This window comes from Vombatus ursinus, unplaced genomic scaffold (assembly GCF_900497805.2).
Source record: "Vombatus ursinus unplaced genomic scaffold, bare-nosed wombat genome assembly UNPS02010394.1, whole genome shotgun sequence".
Lineage (NCBI taxonomy): Eukaryota > Metazoa > Chordata > Mammalia > Diprotodontia > Vombatidae > Vombatus > Vombatus ursinus.
Genome location: NW_020950172.1, coordinates 7,735,867 through 7,759,217, shown reverse-complemented (window position 1 = coordinate 7,759,217; position 23,351 = coordinate 7,735,867). Strand labels below are relative to the sequence as shown.

The 23,351-nt window shown below is 49.4% G+C and overlaps 1 protein-coding gene across 1 annotated transcript in view; it reads right to left on the bottom strand.

Annotated features, from left to right (window-relative positions):
* The window catches only part of SHISAL1 (shisa like 1), a 48,990-nt gene that overhangs the window by 1,228 nt on the left and 24,411 nt on the right, over positions 1 to 23,351 (bottom strand). The window lies entirely within an intron of this gene.

Genomic DNA, 23,351 nt, shown 5'->3' with positions numbered 1-23,351 from the left:
CTGTCCCAGTTCTGACATTCCCTGTTCTCCCTCCCTCCCAGCTCTAACATCCCCTGTTCTATCTCCCTCTCAGCTCTGACATCCTCCGTTCTAAGCTCCCTCCCAATTCTGACATTCCCTGATCTCAGGTCCAGCTCTGACATTCCTTGATTTCAGGTCCCTCCCAGCTCTGACATCCCCGTTCAAAGAGACCTGAACCGGGCCGTTGTGCCTGATTCAGCTCCAAAGTTGACCATCAGGAAACGCTAACCACTGCTCAAATAAAGATTCCCTTGCCAGTAAACACAGTCTTTTAATTGTACAACAGAACCCCAGGAAACATAAAGAACTTCATCGTGAGACTTCCTTCTTTCCTTCCAAGTTTGACAGCTTCAGACCAATTTAAGACGCTGGACAGATGGAGCCTGTACAGGGGAATGAATGAGGCTGCCCATTAAACTCCCATCCTCCTGACCGGCTAGGGGCCTACAAAGCTGGCTCGTCACACGATGGGTCGGAATGAACGCAGATTATCAGGGGCCATGAGTCCAACTCCCCCATTTTATGGGTGAGGAAACTGAGGCCCAGGGAGGTCACACAGGTCATAAGTGGCAGAGCTGGGATTCACCTCCTGCCTTCCCCGGGGCTCCTGCCATCCAAGGCCCGGAGAAAATGCCACCTCCTTCAGGGAGACTTCACTGACACTATCCCCACCCCAAGGTGGAAGAGACCTTTGTCTCTTTGTCCTGTGTCTGCCCCCAATAGGGCAATAGTACAGTTCTGAGTTCTTGTCTCATGTCCTGAAAGACTGGCATCTCCCCGAGGGAAGGCGCCATGTTTTCTTCAGCTCTGCATCCCCACCAGGGCCGGGCCTATTGTGGGCTCTACACTTGGCCATCACTCAGTAAATGTTCGTTGTTGTTGAGTCCAGGCCTTTTGCTGAGCTGGAAAGTTAACTTCAGAAGCATTAGGGTGCCCTGGATGCCAGCCATGACAGGCACCTCGCGGGTGATGAATCCCTGCCTGTCTTGCCCATTCATTTCCAGCAGCAGCGGCGGTATTCTGGATGTGGTGATTAAGCGGTACCTGATCTATTATTTTTGTTCCCAATGGCAGGTAAGGACAGGAGGTGCTCACAGTAAAGCAATTTGATTCTGGGGAGAGAGAGACTTTATGTGGGTCACGTGGCCTACCTAGGCAGACCTATGAGGTGGTAGAAAGAACATTGGTGTGAACGCAGGCTCTTACCAGCTGTGTGACCTTGGGGAAACGCCTTAAGCTCCCTGAAACTCCCTTTCTTCATCTCTAAAATGAGTGGGTTGCAATAGATTGCATTAGAGGATCCTTCTAATTCCAGGAATCTCTGATCCTATGCTTCGAGGGGGAGAGAGGAGAGGACAGTAGCTTCTTGTGAAAAGAACAGCAGCCCCTGACCCTTCGGACCTTTAGGGACGGGGAATAGCAGACCCGAATCATCGTGCCCCCTCTCCCATTGATGGTGTTCTGCTCTACACCAGGGTTCCTAATTTGGGACCAAAAGACCCCCAAGAAGTTCATGGACGGACTTCAGGTGATCCAGGACCTTGGATGGGAAAAAACCAAATCTTCATTCTCACTATATGTATGTATACATACATACATACATACATACATACATATATATATAAAATTGATGACTTTCTATAAAATTGATTTTCTTTGTAATCCCATCTACATTATTTTATGAATTTCAAGACAGGATTCCAAGAAGGGTCCGTGGACTTCCCCAAACGGCCTGCCAGAGGGGTCCAGGGTAAGAATCCCTGCTCTGGACACTCTCCATCTAATTGGTCATAGGATCATAGTATAACAAATTTAGAGCTGGGAGAAACTTTAGAGGTCATCATGCCCTTCCAGGTGAAGAAACTGAGACCCAGAGAGACTACTGGTTTGTCCACGGTCATACAGATAGTGTCTGAGGTGGAGGCTGAAAACTCAGATCCTGCTGAATCTCACAGGCCTTGGTTGGCAACCTCAGTCAAGTTTCCTCCTCTATGGATTGATGTTCGATGCCCTTCGATATCCTATTAGGCTCTGATATTTCATTTTCTAAGAGTCTTCCCAGCCCTGACATTCCCTATTCTCAGGCCCTTCCCAGCGCTGACCTTCTCTGTTCTCAGGCCCCTCCCAGCCCTGACATCCCCTGTTCTAAGCTCCCTCCCAGCCCTGACATTCCCTGCTCTAGGGCCCTCCCAGCTCTGGAATGCTAGGATTCCTATGTTCACATTTATGTCCCCAGCATAAATCCTTGGGTGTCTCACAGACATGAGGTGCTTAATACATGTTGGTTTAATTGAATAGGGCAGCACCTCTGTAGCACCCATGGACTGAAAGCCTCCAGGAGCATTCACTCACAGGCCTCCTGGTTCCAGGACCTGTTGCCATTCCCCATCTCTGCGTGAACTCAAGGGGAATGATCGGGCTGGATTATCACCCAGGCATGAAATTGATACAGCTCTTGCTAAAGGAATATTTTGCAAATATTTACTCTCTGCCTTCAGACATCCCCTTCTTGCCCCTCCCTTTCTGCTTCGCTGAGACGTCGTGTTCCAGGCTGGTGAGCCCTGGTGCTGCCCACTGGAAGGAGAATGGGGATTTGAATCCAGTTCTGTCCGGCACTTACTGCACGTGGCTGGGGCATGTGGCTTTTTTTGATTTATATCTTTCCAGCTGAGTGTGGTCTACTGGGCAGAGAGCTGGCCTCCGAGTGACAAAGACCTGGGTTCCAGGCCTGCCTCTGACCTATCCCATCTGTGTGACCCTGGGAAGGTCCCTTCACTTTTCTGTGCCCCAAGCAGCTCCTGAGACTCCACCTTGAAGAGCATGTACTCTCTTGCCTCGATAGAGAGGGTTCCTCCCTAGGACGAGGCCACAGGGTCCCAGAGTGAGAGCTGACACCCACCTCGGAGGCTGTGACTCCAACCCCTTCGATTTAGGGATGAGGAAACTGAGGCCCAGAGGACAAGTGACTTGCCTAAGGTCACACAGTAGTAAGGAGCAGAGCTGGGATTTGTGCATAGATCTTTAACTTCAAATTAATTGAATATTTTCCATTGCACCAGGGTAAACACGCGCACACACACACACACACATACACACACACACACACACACCCTACTAGATAACAGTGGACTCCTTAACACCAGAAACCCTGTCTCAATGATATTCATAGCTCCCATCACCTCAGTGAGGTAAGTGTGCCTATTTTACAGAAAAGTAAACTGAGGCTCAGAGAGGAGGGGTGACTTGGCCTGGGTCACACAGTTAGTAAGTGAGAAACCTAAAACCTTATCTATCTCGATAACACCAGCGCCTGGGAGTCAGCAGTTGAACGGAGAAATGTTGGTTGAATAAACGAATGAATCAAAGGGAAGTGACACATGCTGACGGGGCCCTGCCAGGGGCGGTCCTCCCGCACACCTGCCCCTGCACTCCCTTTTCCAGCCTTCTTCACAGACCGGCAGAGCCGGATGGGATGCCATGAGGCGACTTGTCCACCTGCACGTTTGCAGCCTACTCACCACGCCCGGGTGGGAGAACCCCTCCCTGCCCACCTCAAGAGCGCCCGATGGCTGGGAGGACCGCCCCCTGAAGTCACGCTGAGATCTGGGTAGCTTCCCCCTCAGGCTCTTGGCTCTGCCCTCCGCGGCCCACAAGGACGTCCGGCCCCTTGCCCTTTCTAAGCCTTCTCTGGCTCCTCCGCTCAACCCCGGGGTCCTCTGATCTTTCCCTCTCCCAGTCACCCTACTCTCAAATTTGTCAATGCCCTTCCTCATGTTTGAAGGCCAGAGAGGGCAGAGCGTGGAGAAGCCATTCCCTCCTGGTCCTGGGCACTGTGCCCTCCTCAATGCTCCCCAAGAGAACGTTCGGCCTTTTGGCGGCCAAGTCACACGGCTTCTACTTGGGGACACGGGTTTTGGGATCAGAGCGTGATGTTTCTCAATTATCTTTATTTTTATTTTATTTTGGCCTGAACCTGTGATTTACCACTGATTTAGGGAGTACTCAGCAAGGAAGCTCCTTCCTCCAGGGAGATCAATGTCCTGGAGAATTGCCTGGGGACGTGGCGAGGCCTGCCCAGGGTCACGCGGCCAGGGGTGCCCTCGTCCTTGTGAAATTTCATTTGATCGTGGTCTGAGATTCTGGGCTATCAAGATCCTCATCCAAAGTGCCAGCAATTTCCCTGGGCTTTGCGTATTCACCCAAGCTTGAAGAGCATGCCAACCACCTGCCCACCTCCACAAATGTTACCGGATCTCACCTGAGCCCTCTCTCCTGCACGGAAAGCCTCCCGTTCCTCTACGACTGACTCTTTCTCCCACTGTTCACCCTGATTAGTGCCAATCTTCTCTTCTCTCCTCAAGGCCCTTAGGAGGGGCTCAGGGGAAAGCAAGCAGGCCAGGAAGACCTGGGCTGGAGTTTTCCCTCGCACAAATACAGGCTCTTTGACCTTTGGCTCCAAAGCCTCAGTTTCCCCTTCTGGTAAATGGGGACAATAATAACACCTCCTTCCCTGAGGCTCAAATGAGTTAACACACGTAAAGCGCTTTCCAAATCTTAAAGCTTTCTGTAAATGTTGGTGATTATTATTACATCAAACTCAGCACAGCTTGTCACCTGCCGCCCTCACCCGGCTCCTCCTCCTAACTCGGCTATTTTTGTATAGGTCGGTGCTGTCCTTCTGGCTCTGAAGCTTTGCTGCCTTAGTCGCTCTCAGAGGTCGACCCCCTCCAGCTGCCTCTGATTCAACTCTGTTTCCTCTGGGACTGGAACCAAAGTCCCCTGACCCAGATCCAGGGCTCTTTCCACTGAACCACACTGCCTCCTGAATAGGAAAGCCTAAGCCAGAGTCAAGTACTTCCCAATCTGGCTCTAGCCTGCCTCCACAGGTCCATTTCACAAGGATGTCCCTTATGATATGCTGGACCAAATAGACCTAGGGGCTATCCCTCAGACTAGGCTGCCATCTCTGCTTCTCTCTCCTCCCCTGGCCCTCTCTGGATCCATACCGTCCTTCAAGGCTCAGTTCAGGTGCTCCCACCCCCTCCAGTGCAGGCCCCCTCTGTCTGTCTGTCTGTCTGTCTGTCTCTGTCTCTGTCTCTCTCTGTCTGTTTCCTCTCTCTCCTCCCTCCTCTCTCCTCTCTCTTTTCTCCTTCTTCTCTCTCTCTCTCTCCTTTCTCCCTTTCTCTTGCTCTATTTTCCCCTTCTCTTTTCCTCCCTCTTTCTCTCCTCTCTTCTCCTCTCCCTCTCTCTTTCTCCTCTCTTTTTCTCTCCTTCTCCCTCTGTCTCCTTCCCTCTCTCCCTCCCCCTCTCCTTTCTTCCCTTTCCTTATTTTTCTTCTTCTTCCTCTCTCTCTCTCACCCTCCTTCCCTCATGTATATTTATAATTTTGTCTTAATCTCTTTTTTCTCTCTCAATCCCTCCCTTTGTCTTCTCCCTCTTCTTCCTTCTCCTCTCTCTATCTCCCCCTCCCCTCCTTCTCTTTCTCACTCTCCCTCCCTTTACATTTTATTTACATATTCATGAATCATAATAATAACTAATATTTATAGAGAGCCTACTACATGCCAGGCACTGAGTTAAGTGCTTTACAAATACTATTTCATCTGATCCTCACAACCCTGGGGGGTAGGTGCTATAGCTCATGCTATGTTGTCAGTAATATTGAAAAAAATGAAATTTATTATTCATGCCAAAATTGACCAGTACATCCACCAATCCTTTTTCATTTTGTATTCTACATAAATGTTTTTTCTCACACATGTACACACACATACACACTTATGCTATATATGTTTATATGCATGTATACACACATATATGTGTATATATATAAATGTATATATGTATGTGTGCATATATGTATGTGTGTATCTCTGTTTTATAATTGAGGAAACTGAGGCAGGCAGAGGTTAAGTGACCTGCTCAAGGTCACACACTATTAAGTGTCTGACACAAAATTTGAACTCAGGACTCCCTGACCCCAGGCGGGGCACTCTGTACACTGTGATACCACCAAGCGTTCCCTAGGTTCTGTATACTGGGTCTCCTTCCCCCTATTCTTAGAATGCAAAATCCCAGAAGTCACTGGCTCTCTCTTTTCAGACTCTGTATCCCTAGCACTTAGCTCAGTATCTTGGACAGAATAAACATATCTGCCGAAATAAGTCAAAGCCGCGCCTTTGATGGCCAGAGGTCAGAAGCCTACCCACTACCTCCCTCCTTCTAGGCCCTCTGCCTCTCTTCACATAGGCTAAGCTGCATTTTTGCCTTTTCTGGCCATGATTTTGATTTGTGCTGAGCTTGCAGTACACTAAGGCCCCCAGATCATTTCCGCTCCCATAGTTACTGTTATCTAGCCTTCCTCATCCTTTATGCTTTTGATTAAAAAAAAAAAAAACAAGAAAAAAAAAGTTGGTCTTGCATCTACAACTCATGCCCCTCAAGGTCCCCGGAATTTTAGACAAAAACCTTTTTGTAAACCCCCTGCAAATCCTTTTCACTCTCTGTCTGTGTTGTGTAAAGGCGATGTTTCCAGGATTATTGATTAAAATGCTCACACAAATGTTTTTCTATTCCACCTAAGCAAAATTATCGATTTCTCCTTTGTGATTGCCTCCATCCCTTTCTTGGCTGAGAATTTTCTTACTAGCTATAGCGGTGGAAGGCACTGATCTGGTTTTCTTCAAACCTTTTTTTTAAAGATAGCATTGCCTTTAATACCCAGGTCATGTGTCCATTTTGAGCTAACACGCCGCCTGTCTCCAGAGAGCAGAGCGAGGGCCGACGGGACGAAGCCACCAAAAGACAGCTTTAGTTTTGGTGGAAAGAAAAAACTTGTTAAAAACCCAGCGCGCCGCAGGAGGTAGTAAGCTCCCTGTCACTGGAGTTATTCAACAAGAGAATAGATGATATCTGTAATGCAGTAGAAGGAATTCTCGTTTAGCGCCAGGCTGGGCTACACGGTCTCTGAGGTCCCTTTAATCCTCCACAATTCTATTTCCTACCTTCCCGCTATGATGCCCGTTAACAGTAAAAAAAAAAATGTTTTTAAAGAGTGGGCTTTCTTAACAGCCCCAAAGAAAACGTTTGTTTCCATCACTCTGACAGGACCCACAACGTCCAAACTGGGAGCTGCTTACTCTTCCAGCCACCATCCATTCCCAGAAGCAAATAGTTTGGCAGTTAAAGCTGGGACTCTGATGGCAGGAGACACCAGAAGAGGCTCTAGGCTCCAGGCGGCCGAGGCAGATGCTTCCTTCGGCACTGGCCTCTGCGCGGGCCTTGTTGAGCAAGGTGGACACCGATCTCTCCCCGGGCACAGCCCGCCATCTCTGCCGGCCAGTTTCTTTTCTTTCTTCCTTTTTTCTGGTTACCTAACTTCTCCAATATTAACCTTGTGAGGGCCCAGAGGATAATTACATTGGATTCTTGTCAAACCTACAAAGAGAAATACCCTCCCTTGCTCTGGGGAAGTTAATGGGTCCAAAGCTTTTCCTGCAGCCTTCACAGATATATCTCCTGGCTTCTTTCTGGGAGGCTCTACTCCATTTAATTACCTCCGGGAGAGCGCATCTCATCTTTGTGAAGTATTAGCCAAGTGTACTGTAACTGGAAATTCTAATTAAGATTCGAAAGGGGGGAAATTCCGACGGCAGGGGTGATGTGATGCCCTGTGACCTGGATCAAATGAGAGAGTATTTGCCAAGTGCTTAGCCTAGTGCCTGGCTCATAGTAGGCACTTTTTCTCTCCCTCCTCCCACCTCCTCCACGGAGGATGGAGTTGGGGGAAAGGCAGAGTCTGGGTTTGAAGAGCGACCTCAAAGGCAGTCCCTCTCTCAGATCCGATCAGGGACAGTGCCTGAAAAGAAGGGAAAAACTCCAGCTCGGACCTGGTCTGAGCCCAGGGGAAGCTCAGCCTGCCCAAACCATCTTCGGAGTTTCTTTCGAGTGATTCTTCAAAAAGCTAATTCCTTACAGTGAATTTAGCCTTGTCTGAAAAATGCTGAGGCTTCAAATATCACTTGGGGAAGAAAAGTGAGAATGATGTCAGGGATTTAAGCCAGTGTTATACCAAAAGGAATCCGAGGGAATCTCAGGACCACAGAAATAGAGTCACAGAACCTCAGACAGGTAATGGACTTAGATTGTTGGAATGCTAGAACCCTGAACCTAGTCACAGTGGGTTCTGCTGGCCTATGCCCAAGAACCCTGAACCTAGTCACAGTGGGTTCTGCTGGCCTATGCCCAAGCAGAGAGCGTCTACACCGGACAAAGATAAAACCTGACCATGCTTTCTTGGCTGTGTCTCAGCTCCAGATGAATGATCCTATGACCTTGGGCAAGTCAACCTCGGTTTCCCTCTGTGGCCTCATAAGTGTCTCTCTTCTAGCTCTAGGTTAATGGCCCTATGAAATAGCACCTGCCCTCAAGGGCCTTACCTTCTACTGGGGGACTACAGAATATAGTCCAATACATGTCCTGTGCAGGGAAAACTGAAGAGGGAAAGAACACCAAAAACTAGGCTCCATGAAGGAGGGGGCACATGGGTCGAGCCTGGGAAGAAGAGTCCTGAGGGGCAGAGGTGAGGAGGGATCACCAGGCAGGGAAATGGATTGTGTGCAGGAACACAGGTGAGAAGTAAGGGTGTCAAGGTCAGGCAGTGGTCCAGTTCACTGGATGGAATGTGTACTAGTATGAATTAAAGATGGCACTAGATTGTGGGGGGCCTCATGCCATGTGCATAGGTATTTTATCTGGTCAGCAATGACAAGTATGGAAGGTTTTTGAGCAGGGGAATGATGTGCTCAGCCTTATTCCTTAGGAAGATTATTTTGCTGGCTTTGTGGAAGATGGATTGGGGAGATGAGAGACATAAAGAGGGAAACCAATTAGGATTCTATTACAGTAGTCCAGGCAAGAGGTAATTAAGGTTTGAGTTAGAGGGGTGGTAAGTAAGCAGTGGTAAAGGGACAGATGGGAAAAGTGTGGAAATGGAACGGACCAGACTTAGCAACTGAATGAGAATGAGGGACGAGCGAGGGCACAAAATCAAGCGCTTGGACCCTGCAGGATGGCGGTGCCCTCAACAGAAATCGGGACCTTTGGAGGTGGGGAAGACAGTGACTTCTGTTTTGGACCTGGTGAGTCTGAGATGCCTATAGGACATCCAGCAAGAGATTGCTGTACCCTCTTTCAAAAACTTGGCACCTCCTCTCTGGGCGCAGCCTGGGGCTGAGCCACCCCTAGAGGCGGCCCCAGGTAGCTGAGCCACCCCTAGAGGCGGCCCCGGGTAGCTGAGGCAGCCCAGGGTAGCCATCCCCAGAGCCTGCTCTCAGCTCAGTAGGATCAAAAGGAAAGCAACAGCTCTCATCTAAAGAGCCCTCAGCGCCAGGCCCTCAGGTTGTTGTGTTGCTGAAACACGGAAGATGATCTTTAAAAAGATTTTTAAAATGTTTTAAAAAGGAAATGGGGGAAATCATTCTTCTCCCATTGCCTTTAAACTCACTTTCCAGAGATTTTAAGGTCATTTATTCATCAAACATGAATTAAGTATCTGCTACAGACCAAGCACTGTGCTAGGCCCATGGAGAGATGAAAAGCACAATTAAGACACGATGCCTGCCCTCAGGCAGCTTCTACTCTAGTAGGGAGGTAAGACAAGCAAAAGGGCTATAATGCACGTTATTATACGACAAGTACATTTTGTTGTTCAATCGTGTCTGACCCTTCATGACCTCATGGACCAGCACTTGAGGATCTGGAGGTGGGGTGGGGAACCTGCGGTCTCGAGGCCACATGTGGCCCTCTAGGTCCTCAAGTGTGGCCCTTTGACTGAAGCCAAACTTCACAGAACAAATCCCCTTCATAAAAGGATTTGTTCTGTGAAACTTGAACTCAGTCAAAAGGCCGCCCCCAAGGACCCAGAAGGACACGTGTGGCCTCGAGGCCGCAGGTTCCCCACCCCTGTCATGGACCATAGGACAACTATGTACTTGACCATAGCAGATAGGTCATTTTCTGTAAGATGGACACAATAACAGCCCCTCCCTCACAGGATTGTTATAAGGACAAAATGAGACAGCAGATGCTGTGTGCTTAGCAAACCTTAGCGTCCTACAGGAATGTTCCCTATTGTTATTCGTTATTATTATTATCATCATTAATTAGTCTTACAACGTCCCTGGAGGAGATTGTGCAGGGAAGATGACCCTCATTTTATAGAGGGGGCAATGAAGCTCAGAGCACGGTAGAGACTTGCCCAAGGTCACAGAGCCTGAGCTTCCATTCAATGAAGTAAACCACCCAGAGTTGCTTGGGGGCCCGCTCTGGAGAATAGCAGAACCCGTCCTCCAAACCGTGCCTCCTGATTTCAAGCCCAGTCAGGTGGGCTTTCCATCGCACCACCTTGCTGCTCTAAGACACTGGGGGAAACTGAGGCCTGCAAGGTTAAACTAGTGGTTGAAGGACGTGTGACCCAGTGTCTTAATTCCCAGTCGATAACTCAGGGTGAGGGTGGGGTCAGGTCCTGCAGGGGCTGGTCTTCACGTCTCCTAGAATCTCTCCTGCCCCGGGTGTGTGGGGCTCGAGAGGCACTCTGCTGAAGAGCCTCTGACCTGCCTGCATTCACGGGTCCCATTCTGTCTCCGTCACACTCAAATGTCGAGTTTTCCACCCGTTTGATTCTGGATCATTAAAGCATCTGCTGAGTGTGATGGAATAGGGCCAAGCTGCTGAGAACTGCGTTCGGGGGACGTTTTCTGTCGAGTAGCCTGCTTTCCTCTGACATTTGGAAGACCATAGCACAGGAAGGTGTGTGCTGCGGGGATGTGCGAGCGTACCCTTGGGGAAGGTCACTGAGCCCATAGCCCTGAATGAACCCTCATCCCATCCAAGACCCAGTTTCTTGGCACGTAAAAAGACAAAACAAAAAGAGCCCCCTCCTACTGTCTGGATGAGAGGACGGGGGAGGGGGCTTAGAGCTTCTCTGCTCCAAGCTTTTACTCTACAGGTGGGGAAACTGATTCAGGGACGTGTGACTTACCCGAGGGCTCGCCGATAGACATGGGCAGAGCTGGAAAGAAACCTCAGTCCTCTGACTCACTTGCATCCCCTCTCTGTCACTTACTACCTGTCTGGGACCTGGGGTAGGCAAGCTTACTCCTGTGGGCCTCAGTTTACTCTTTGGTAAATGACATTTCTGTAAACAGTGAGGGGGTGGACCAGACGATCCCTAAGGCCCCTCCCAGCTCTAAGGGTCCTGAGACTCTCAATTCCCACGAGTGGGTGGCTGAGTGAGGACAGTTCTCTGAGGGGTGTCCGGTAGCAAAGCCGGCGCTTGGGGACAAAGCCTCGGGTGTCTGCCGAGCAAGAAAGCCTCAGGCTGGGAGGGGGGTGACATTCTGGCTGAACCCCGGATGCCCCTTCCCCGAGGGCAGCTTCGCTCTCCAGGAGGCTCACCTCTGAGCTTCCAAGCCTCTCTCTTCACTGTCCCTGCCTTTTCCTGGATTGTTCCTAGCGGACCCTCCCCCGCCCCAGCTCTCTTGGTCAAGGAAACTGCTCCTGGTTAGAAGTCAGAAGACCCGGCAAAAGAAGGTTAGAACGGTCAAGTTTCCAAAGGCCCAGAGGTCATTGTCAGTGAACCCAATTAAGGAAAGGGAGGAAAAAGAATGAGGCCTTCCTGGAGACAGAGGAGAAGCATTTGGAGAAGAATATCCAAAAAGCTTTGAGTCATAGAACACAGAATGTCAGAGCTAGAAGGGAACCAGGGGTCAATCAATCAACCAACACATGTATGTGAGGGCCTAGGATGGACTAAACACTGGGCTAAGACCTGTGACCTAGAACACTGTCAAGAACCTAGAACAGATTGTCACAGGTGAGAGGGATCTCAGAACATGGAATGTCAGAGGTGGGGAGGATATTAGAATAGAGAATGTCAGAGATGGAACCTCCCACCTTTAATACTCTGGGTTCCATATTTTGTGTTTTAAGACCCCTTCCAGCTCTAACACTTCACCTTCTATATTCTGTGTTCTGGGTCCTAAAGCAGTGGTTCTCCATCTGGGGCCTCTGGACCCAACAATCACATGTTCAGACATCAGGGAATCCCTGAACTAGGATGGGGAAGAAAATTACATCTTCTGCTAACTGAAAGTTAGCATTTCTTTTCTGAAGGCAGGCATCAAACCAGTCATATTGGTGGGACTCGTGACTTTGTCACTGGTAGAAATCACAGGTCTATTCATATCACATTATGGTTGTTGTGGACAGCTCGAAATCTTGTGCATGCTCATGGCGCCTTTGAAATACCTGGAGTTAGTAGACCTTGCTACTTCCCAGGCTTCCATCCACAGACTATATTTCAATAAAATGGATTTCCTTTGCCATCTGTATGCACATAACAGCGTGATTCTGAGAAGGCTTCATGAGCGGGGGTGGGGGTCCAGGACCCTCGAGGGGCTAAGCCTGGCCTCTTTCCCAGTACTCCTGGAGGTCCCATGATTTCGGGACAAAGCAGAATCAGTCCTGTTAGCATCGGCTCTCCCTCTTCTCCCTCCTTCCGATTTTGCTGAGGTAGTGTGTTGGAAGTGAAACCTTTCTGGAATCCTCCCTTCCTCCACTGGTGACCCTGCTCATCGGGCCCTGGGCCCAGAAGGCCGGTGCTGTTAATTTTCATTTTACATGCACCTGTCATGTCCATCCAAGGAGACGTCAGCTCCTGGGGTGAGGAGCAGGTATTCTACATCTCTGTATTTTCCGCCTCCCTCCCCACCCTCCACATTACATACACAGCTGGGTATACAGTCAGCAACACCTGAGAAATAACTCCTGATTCCGGCTTCTATGGCCCGTCAACGTTTACAGAGTCCTTTCCTCACTAGTGAAGAGGCAGGACATGCGCACTGCCGCCATTTTATAGGTGGGGAAACTGAGGCTTGGGGAGGGAAGTGACTTGTGCAGGGTCACACAGATGAGAAGTCCGGGGCTGGTCTTGGGACTAAACGTCAGGTCCCTTCCCCACTATGGCAGTCTGTTGCTAAAAGGGAGATAACTAATGGGTGGATTTCTAGCAGAAGTTATCTACGACACGAACAACTCCTCCTGCCAAGAGGGCAGAGACTCTTCCCTTTCCGTCCTTATGCCCAGCACAGTGCCTGGCACATAGTGAGTCTCTAGAGATGCCCGGGAGTTGATTGATTGATCAGACACACCCCAAGCTTTTCTGCTTCCCGTCCTCTCCCTCTTCCCTGCCCAGGGTCCGGCTCATCTACCCTTGCTGGCCAGAAACCTTCCCTGTCTCTGTCATTGGATGGGAGCTATTCTGAGCTCTTTAAAGTAAGGTAGCTGGGGAAAGAGCCCTGGGACTGGACCCTGGGGACCTGGGTTCGAGTTTTAGTGATTGCAGTTGTTAACTGAAGGTCAGTGTGACCTTCCAGAGCAGCTGATCCTCACAAGGCCCGGGTTTGATTCCAAGATTTGACACTTGCTTGTCCTGACACTGTGGCAAAGTCAATTGCCCTCTATGAATCTCGGTTTCTTCATCTGTAAAATAGGGACAGTGATCTTTTCTCTGTTCCTAAATACATTTTACAGATGGACACAGGATGCTAAAGCTGAGAGGGACATTGGAATATGGATTGTTAAAGCAAGCCAGAAGAGATCTTAGGCCATGGAATGTCAGAGCTGGGAGGTAGTTCTAGTCATAGGGTTATAAGTTTAGAGAGAAAAAGGACCTAAAAAGCCCTAGCCCTTTATTTTACAGATGAGGAAACTGAGGTAAACAGGTTAAGTGACTTACCTAGGGTCATACAGCTAGTGTGTGTCTGAGGTAGGATTTGAACTCAGGTCTTCTGACTCCAAGCCTGCTTTATTCCAAACTCTTTATAAGTTGAGGAAATTGAGGCCCAAAGGAGGACATATAAAACAGATACCAAACCTTGTGACATAGGTTGGTATAACGGATAGAGAGCCAGCCTTGGAGTCAAGGAGTCCTGAATTCAAATCCCACTTTAGACACATACTTGTTCTGTGACCACAGGCAGGTCCCTTAACCTCTCAATTCTCCAGGAAAGTCCCAAAGGAAGTTGTCAGTGAATCTCCCATTAGGCTAACCCACCCCAGGCCAAGGTCATCCTGCTAAATAATCACATTGTGCAAGTGATCCCTGGGTCACATCTCCGGAGCAGATTGGCGTTTGGGAACATTTCTTGGAAAGCCTGGTCAGTCCTCATTAACTGACTGAGTGTAGCTTCATGCAATAGGAGATGCGGGGTGTCCCTTTGGGATTGCGCCCAGACCAGGCCCATCCAAATTGAATTATTGTCTTTTCTAATTTGGCCCAGAGAAGCTGGTGGAGTTAGATTAAGCCTCTGTTCAGGATTTTACAGGGAGCAAGAGATTGAGGGGGGAGGGTTACCAGAAGAGGGCGGGGCTTGGTGGGCCTCATTCGGCCCAAAATCTGTTTCACTTGGTATTTGGGAATCCTGCTCCTGGCCTTTGGCACAACTTTCTCTATAAAAGAGATACTTTGAAAATTAAGCAAAAACAACCCCTAACCTTTTGGGATCTGCCATCACCCACTGGGTCATGAATCATTGCTAGGAACGTCCAAGTGGGCCCTGGGGGAGCCTTTAGCAGAGGCCATGGTGAGACTTTCTGGGCAGCCCTCAGAGGAATCCTAGGAACCTCTGCTTTGGTCAGGATGCCCCAGTGCAGCCCCCCACCCCCTAAGGCAGACTGTGAGGCTTAGGGAGCCCTTCTCAGAATTAGGTTTTTAAATGCATAGAATAGATAGGATCACACAGGAAATCACTTCTGTTGGAGCACAGTTATCCAGATATCGGGGAACAGAGACCCCAAATCGAAGATCTCTGTTGAAGGCAAAAACCTTGTTCAGGTGGGCACGGGCCTAGACATCCTTTAAGGTCCTGTCTAACCCAGTGATTCTTTCAGGTCAAAGCCTTATTTCCCAGAGGAAGAAGCCGAGGCCGGGAGACATTAAGGGATTTGGATAAGATCACTCAGGAGGGAGCAGGGCTGGTATTCTACCCCAAGTTTCCAACTCCAGTTCGGGCGCTTTTGCATTGTTTGAGGTCTTAGGTGGGGGCTTTTGGGGCAGAGGCTGGGTCAGGCTCCGGGCACTCCGAGGGGCGCCTGGTTAACTCTCCAGTTTCATTTTAAGGATGTGCTCTTGTCCACTTGCCATCTCTGGGAGACGGGGTGGGGGAGATGGGGCCAAGAGGATGGAAGGGGTCCTTGGGCCGGCAGGCCAAGATAGAGGATTTGCCAGACACTAACAGGAAGAAAAGAGCCACAAGAAAGCCACAGGAATGCAGAATCAGCAGAGACCACAGCGAGATGTATTCTGCTTGGCTTGAGACGGCTGGGCCCGGAGCAAGGAAGGGAAGGAAGTCACAGAGGGCAGACTTAGGACAAACAAAAACCTCAGAATCTCTCTAAGGCTTAGCAGGCGTGGGCTGCCCTGAGCAGGACCCCTTGTCAGGAACCTCAGGGACGGATTTTCTTTCAGGGAAGGCTTGGACCCTATGACTCTGAGGCCTTCAGCCTTTGAGAACCTGAGATTCTACGAAAGCGGAGGATCGACTCCATCACCTGTGTCCAGGCTCAGTAGGACTGTTACCAGGACAACCGAGGAAGCCCCCATCAGAGCACGGACTGAGCCTGTGCAAATCTGGGCTGATTCAGCTGCCAGGGTAAACCAGCACAAAGGAGGGACCATTGTCTGAGGAGCTACCTCTCAGTGACCTTTGGGGAGGGGAGAGGAACACTGGCACTTGTGTGGGGCAGGGCAGGGGGACATTGTATCAGAGGGAACGTGGGATTCAAGCCACGTTTGCTCACATAGTTTATTCCCCACAGTTTCAAGCCCGAGACATTAGGACACAAGAAAATAAAAACAGAAGACATCAAGAAAATGTATTTTTTTCACTCCTCCCTCCCTACACACACACAACAGAACCAACAAATGGTTAGGAAGTTCTTGCCAGAAGGCTGCCAATGAAGGGGAACCTGCTCCCTCCCCAGGCAGCCTGTTTGTCTCGCTGGGGGTGGGACAGATCTCCCGGGGGGGGGAAGGTGGGCCTGAACTATTCCCTCCCCCAAACTGGCCACTTGACATCTTCCCCTCATTGCTACTAGCTCTGATCTCCTGCACCAAACAGAACAAAGCCAGTCTCTCTTCTATGAAGGAGCCTGTTCTCAGGCCCCTCCCAGCTCTGACATTCCCTGTTCTCAGGCCTCTCCCAGCTCTGACATTCCATATTCTGAGGTCCTGCCCAACTCCTACATTCTCTGTTCCAAGGTCCTTCCAATTCTGCCATCCTGTGTTCTCAGGCCCCTCCCAGCTCTGACATTCCCTGTTCTCAGGCTCCTCCCAGCTCTGACATTCCATATTCTGAGGTCCTGCCCAACTCCTACATTCTCTGTTCCAAGGTCCTTCCAATTCTGCCATCCCGTGTTCTAAGGGCCCTCCCAGCCCTGACATTCCCTGTTCTCAGGCCTCTCTCAGCTTTCAGGTCTATGATCCTATGAACCAATGTCCAAGCTCTTCCGGTTATGTTGGGGCAGAGCAAAAGACATTACTTTCTGAAAGTGAAAATCCCACCAGACTTGCTGCTCACACATTTCCTTTTTATGTAAAGCAAAGGAAGGAAGGGCCTGGTGAGGGAAGAGGGCCCTGGGCCTCAGCTGAGGAAGAGGCCGATTGGAAAGGACAAGCAGAAAATTCCCCGATCAAGCTGAGCTGATGGGGGATCGGAAACCTCAGCCCCTGAGCAGGGATGTGAAATGTCTCACAAATTCCACCCACGGAGCCTCTGATTTTGTCTGATTTTCAGGCCAAGGAAACAAGATATCGACTTGACTCTTCTCTATTTCGTATTTCCTGGAATCTTGTTCTTTTGGCCTGTAACTTCTTAAGCCACAGGCTGATGGCTCTGGCCACAGGGAGGTGAAGAGAAGGGTGGTGGAAGGGTGACCGGGCCAGGGATCGAGAAGGAATGGGCTTCGTCCTGCCCCCGGCCCCAGCCCCAGGAAGCCTGCTTGTCCTTTCATCACCGAGATCGTGTTCTAAGGCAAGCCGGCTTGGGAGAGGGAGAGTGTTTCTGCGCCAGCAAAAAGGGCACTAAACCGAGAGGACAGTTTGAGTCACTGTGTGACCCAGGGAAAATGAGAGGACCCCACATTTATGGAGCTTGGAAGGCATTACCTCATCCAACTCTCTTATTATACAGATCAGGAAACTGAGGCCCAGCCGAGGGAAGTGACCTATTCAAGGTCTTCCTGACTCCAAGGCCAGTGATCTATCCATTACTCTACACTGCTTCTGAACTCTTAGAAAAAAAAGAGAATAGGAAATAATTCTAATTGACAAAATTAAGCAGTTAGCTTCCTCTAGGCTCTGGAGAAAGAGTCTCTTAAAGTGTTGGATCCATCCATCCATCCATCCATGGGGACAGTCCTTGTTCCAGAATCTAGGGAATCAGGAGGGGGGGGCGGGTGAAGCTGTCCAAAGGTGGTTTACTGGAGAAACTGCCTTTCCTGAAATCTTCCAAGGCACACAGTTTGTTAATGGCAAGCAGATTTGAACTCAGATCCTTTGACCCCCATCTCTTTGCTCTTTCTACCATTGTCTGGCTTATTTTCAGGAGTGAGGAGGAGGATTCAGCTGTGCCAGTTACCTCAGAAGATGTAATGAGCAGGTGCTCCTGGGGCTCCATCTGGGGAGGCTGAGCTGGGGGTGTGGGTGTGGGTGAGGGAAGGACAGAATTCTGTAGTAAAGCTAGAGGCGTGGCCATCCCCCAGCTTCTCTCCCAAGCTAGAGAGCCAGGATAAAGGACCCAAGAGGGGGGCAGACCAACTCCTCTTTTTCACAGAAGAGGAAACCGAGGCTGAGGGAGGGAAAATGACCAAAGTCAGACAAGCACATGTGGAGAACTGGGCCCATCACTGAAGGCCTTTGACTTATAATCAGTGCCCTCAGGACTGACTCATTCCCAGAAAGAAGAGGTGCCTTCCAGAACGCCGGGAAGGGAAGGCGCTGGATTTTGGAGGCACAAATCCCAGCTCGCCTTTCCTTACACCTCCAGCTAGTAGAGCTGGTTCCCTTCAAAATTAACCTGTGTCTATTTCACATAGGACCATACAGTACATACATGCTTCTTTCCCTCATCAGAATATAAAGTTTTGAGGGCAAGAATGTTTTGCTTTTTGTCTTTCTGTACCCAGTACCTCCAACAGTTCCTGGAATATAGTAGGAGCTTAATAAATTCCTGCTGATTAAGGGGAGTTGCTTAACTTCCATGGGCCTCAGTTTCCTTACTTGTAAAGTGAGGAGGATGGACTAGATGGCCCTGCGAGCATCTTTCAAACTCTAAATCTGTGATCAATGGATCAATCAATTAAAAGACAAGCATTTAGGTGCAGTGAATAGAGCACCAGCCCTGGAGTCAGGAGGACCTGAGTTCAAATCTGGACTCAGACACATGATACTCACTAGCTGTGTGACCCTGGGCAAGTCACTTAACCCCAAATGCCTTGCAAAGACAAAAAAAACAAAAAGAAGCATTTATTAAACGTTTGGATTCTGGGATCTGGGATCTAATCCATAAGCTCCCTTTTCCTGGTGCAGATCACAGCTGAGTTACCCCTTCTCGCCCTGCGTGTCTCTGGTCCACATCTCCCCACTGTGGTATGATAGGAAGAGGGCTGGATCTGGAGTCAGACAGAGGACCAGGGCTCAAATCTGGGTGATGCCACTCCATACCTGGGTGACTTTGGGCGAGTCATTTCCTTTCTTCTAGGTCTGAATTTCCTTCTCTATAAAACTAAGGGGTCAGGCTAGATAGCCTTTTAAGCTTCCTTATATCCCTAGGACTATAGTCCTATAAAAAAATTCCCCTTCTGGGCCTCAGTTTCCCCCTCTGTAAAATGAGGTGGTTGAACTCAGTGGCCTCTAAGATCCCTAGACCTAAGTTCCTGTGGTGTTCAAGGCTACCCAAGACTGATGTATCTCGTCGTCTCCTCTACTGAACCATGAAGGGTTCATATGGTCATGGATATGGAGCCTGAGAGGTCCTAAGGGTCAGGACCGGAATTGGTGAAGGCAGAGATGAATGCAGTCATGGATCCTTGGGAATGGAGGCACGAGACAGCCTGCCCACCCTTGGAGAGCCAGCACCTCAGGGGCCACCTGGGAGGATCACAGAATGTGTGAGCTGGAAGGGTTCTCAGCAACCCCCAAATGAAAAGAAGCGTCTCTGCAGCCGGAATGGCCTTAGAATCCCTCCCTTCACTCGGTCGGGACCTCTCTCTCATCCTCATACCATTCACTTCTGTTCTGTAGTCACCTGTGCCCATGTCTTACCCCTTCTCCTAGACTGGAAGCCCTAGAAGTGCAGGGATTGTGCCCAAACATCATCTTATCGCCCTACCACCCATCGTGAGGCTTTTAACACATGGAAGTGGAGTCCGTTTGTTCCCACTTTCAAACAGTCTTTTCATACAGTAAGCATCTGTTGGGGGGGGGTGTTTGTTTTTGATTGAGAAGGGAACTTCACTTCACCACCCTGGACCTCAGTTTCTTTATCTGGAAAATAGGCATACGCTATCCTCCTACATTGGGCTTTGAGACAGGCCTCTGGAGGCAGGAAAAATGTTCATCCAAGTCTGCCACATTTGTATTCCCTGTGTTACATGTTGTAAGAAATGGGATCACCCAACTTGCTCTAAAAGGAACCCCAGAGGCCGTCAAACCCAACCCCCTCATTTTACAGAAAGGGAAACTGAGGCACAGGATAGCTCCTAAGGGAAGGGACCTCAGAAACCATCAGATCCATTTTTTCACAGGAGGAAACTGAGCCCAAGGCCACAATGGGCTTGTTCAAGGACACACAGGCAGTGCTCGTCAGAGACAGGATTAGAACCTAGGTCCCCGATTCCAGGGCCAGTGTCTTTCCCTGATTGTTAACCTCAAAGAGCTTGAGGAATGGGAGTCATTAAGAATGGAAGAAGTCACTTTGAGGATGAGGAGACTGTGCTGTTTTCCCCCCTCCTCCCGCCCGTGGCGGCCCCCCCACCCCGACCCAGCCCCTCCAGACATTGCTGAAACTAGGCTTTAATCTCCCCATTGAAAACCTGTTTCCTTTCATCATTCAGAAATTGCTTGGTCTGCATTTCTCTGAAAGAGGAGTGAGTGCGTGCGTGTTTAATAAGGCCTGTTTGAATACGAGTTTGTTGGAAAACAGCAGGCTATTCAGATGAAAAGATGAAAAATAAAACCCCTCTAAGCCACATTAGCTGGGTTGGTAGAGAAGGAAGGCTCAAATGCAGTTTGCTAAACTGGAAGGGAAAGAGGCCCAGGGGCACATCTCTTTACAATGCTTTCTGGGAAGGACCCGCCATCCACATCACATCGCCTACTCATGGACCTCCAACTGCTCCTGGGGGATGACCCCGACAAGTCCAAACACCTTCAATAGCTTTCCAATCAATCAGCCAATCAACCATTCTACCGACCAATCAGCCCATATCGATTAAGCTCCTACTATGTTCCAGGAACCATGTTAAGTGCTGAGGATAAGGAGAGAAAATTGAAACAGCCCCTGCCCATGAGAAGCTTGCAGTCTAGCCGGGGAGACAATATCACAAAATAAGTACTGGGTCAGTGGACAAGGGAAGGGCAGTGGCTACACAGTAAACCTTTGTGGAGGGGTGTAAAGTCAGTCACTGGGCCAATTACCCAAGGGGGTCAGGACATAAGAAGGCAACGGACCCGTGTTCTCCAGGCTCAGCATCTCTAGTTCTTTCTCATAATCCTTTTAAGTCATGGCGCCTCATCCTTTCCCCTATTCTGTATGCCTCGAACTCTACTCAGCCCCCTCAACTCCGCCATCTTGTAAAATGCAATGCCCAGGACCGGACATAGTCCTCTAGATGTGGCCGTTAAGGGCGGCATACTTTGGGACAATCACCTCCTGTACTTGGACACTAGATTTTTTAAAATTTATTTTTTTTGTCTGCCACATCCCTTTGCTGTCTCACATTTGAGGCCACTCAGACCCCTAGTTTTTATGAGACACCAGAGGCATGACAGAGGTGATACCACCAAAACATATCCCCACACTGCAATCCTAGGGAATTCCATAACAAGCTTCCTAGGCAAGGACGGAGACCAAGTGGAGGACTGGGTAGCACTATTATTGGGTGTTCATATACGGCTGGGTCAGCTGGAAAGCTACAGACAGTCCAAGAGAATCTGAGAAATCTCCAGTCCCTTGGAAATCCCAGGCGAGCAGCATTGGAGTGATGTGGGGCTGGCTCAGACGAAGCCAGCACAGAGGTTCTCCAGTAAAAGAACTCATCATAATTGGAAGGGAGCACTGGACTGGGAAATAGGATATCTGGGTTCTAGGTCTAGCCATGGGACCTCGAACAAGTCATTTTCTCTCTGGTCTTGGTTTCATCCATCTCTTAAATCAAAGGGATTGGACAAGATTATCAAACTCTGACCTTTTTTGTATCACTAACCAACTCGCCCTTCTGGGCAAGCCTATGGACCCCTTCTCAGAATGACGGCTTAAACGCACAAAGCAAAACACACACAGAACCAAAAGGAAGCCAGTTATATTGAAATAGTTATTGAAAAAATGTTTCTAAGTTCATGGACCCCAGGTTAAGGTAATCTCTAAGGTTCCTTCCAGATAAAGCATTCTATGTTCTATTCTAAGACTCCATCCCTTTCTGACGTTCTATATTCTATCTTCTAAGGTTCTTTCCCTGGCCAGTCCTGTTGGAGGCAAGGGCAGGGGTGGAGCAGGGAGTGGTCCAGCTGAAGGTGACTGGTGGAAAATCAGGAAGATAGGACTGGCTTCACCAGCATGGCTGTAGATGCTAGGCACGGCAAATTGTTTCCAACTCTTTGTTAACTCAGACCTGCCTCATTTTCTTGGTCTGTCAGAAACTTGGAGCCAGTCCCAAACAAAGTTGCTTCTATCTGTTCTGTGGACCTCAGCTCACAACTCTGGCCCCCATATTTCTGGACGCTGGCGCCGTGTTCCCGCATGGTTGTCTCCTGCCTAGAACCATAGAACGAATCTCAGAGGTGGGAGGGACCTTTGTATAAATCCTTTCATTTACAGATGAGCAAACTGAAGTTCAGAGAGGAGGATGCTTTTAGAATCATAGATGGAAGGGACCACCAAGGTCATTTTATCTAATCCTCTAGTTTTACAGGTGAGGGAACTGAAGCCCAGATTGCCTAGGTGATTTGCTCAAGGTCACACAGCAAGGGAACAGAACTGCTTGGAATTGAGCTGAGGTCTTTTGCCTATGAATTTAATGCTCTTTCCACCATATGAAACCTGCAGTGTGGGTCTGATGGCTATGGCTTTTCTCTGTCAATCTTGCTAAGTCTCTTAACCCCAAGACACCCCTATATCTGGCCCTAGGCAGTCCCCGGTCCTGGCCCCATTCCTGATGGGGCTGGGAAGAGTGTCATATGAAGGGGAGGGGTAGCCAAGCAGAGCCTCCTACCTGCCCCCACAGGGAAATTTACTTAGACTCCAACTGGTTTTGATTCACTCCGAAGTGAATTTACCTTTTTTATTTTTTTAAGCAAGAGTAAAGTTATTGAGCAGAAAAGTGAAATAATAATAATAATGAAAGAAGAAAGCCTTCAATGTAGGGTTCATCATATTTCTAAGCTTGGCAGCCCAGAGAGCTGAGCGATTCCATTCTTCCCAAAGGACCCTAACACGAGAGCAGAGGGGAATGAAGACCCTGGAAGGGAAATGAGCCAGGGGGGTTTCAGGACCAAGTTTGTTGTCTGGCTTCATTACATACTAAAGGATGACGAAGGAAAAAAGCCCAATGAAATCTCTGGATGAAGCAGCCAGCCAGCATCTTCCCCCAATTATGTTTGCTTCGTTTTCCCCCGAGAATGCTATTTAACTTGGTTACCGGGGAATCAGATACCGGGATTCAGCTGCCAGGGCTGCTCCCATCTACATTGTAATGTAATTTGGCATTTCCCCTCCGCTTTGGGGAATGGAAACAGTGCTCTGTGGGCGGTGGGGGTTTATGTGCCGCAGACCTGGGGAGGCGTGGGGACCCCTCCCCCGCCAGGGGAAATCAATCAGTCCGGGCTGGGGGCCCGAGTCACTTCAACCCGATTGCTTTTTAAGTTGTGATTTATAAACAGAGCAATGCTGGCCGACACACTTCCTGTCTCCCCTAGCCCATCCCAGGGCCTGACAGCACCCTCCTCACACACACACACACACACACACACACACACACACACACACACACAC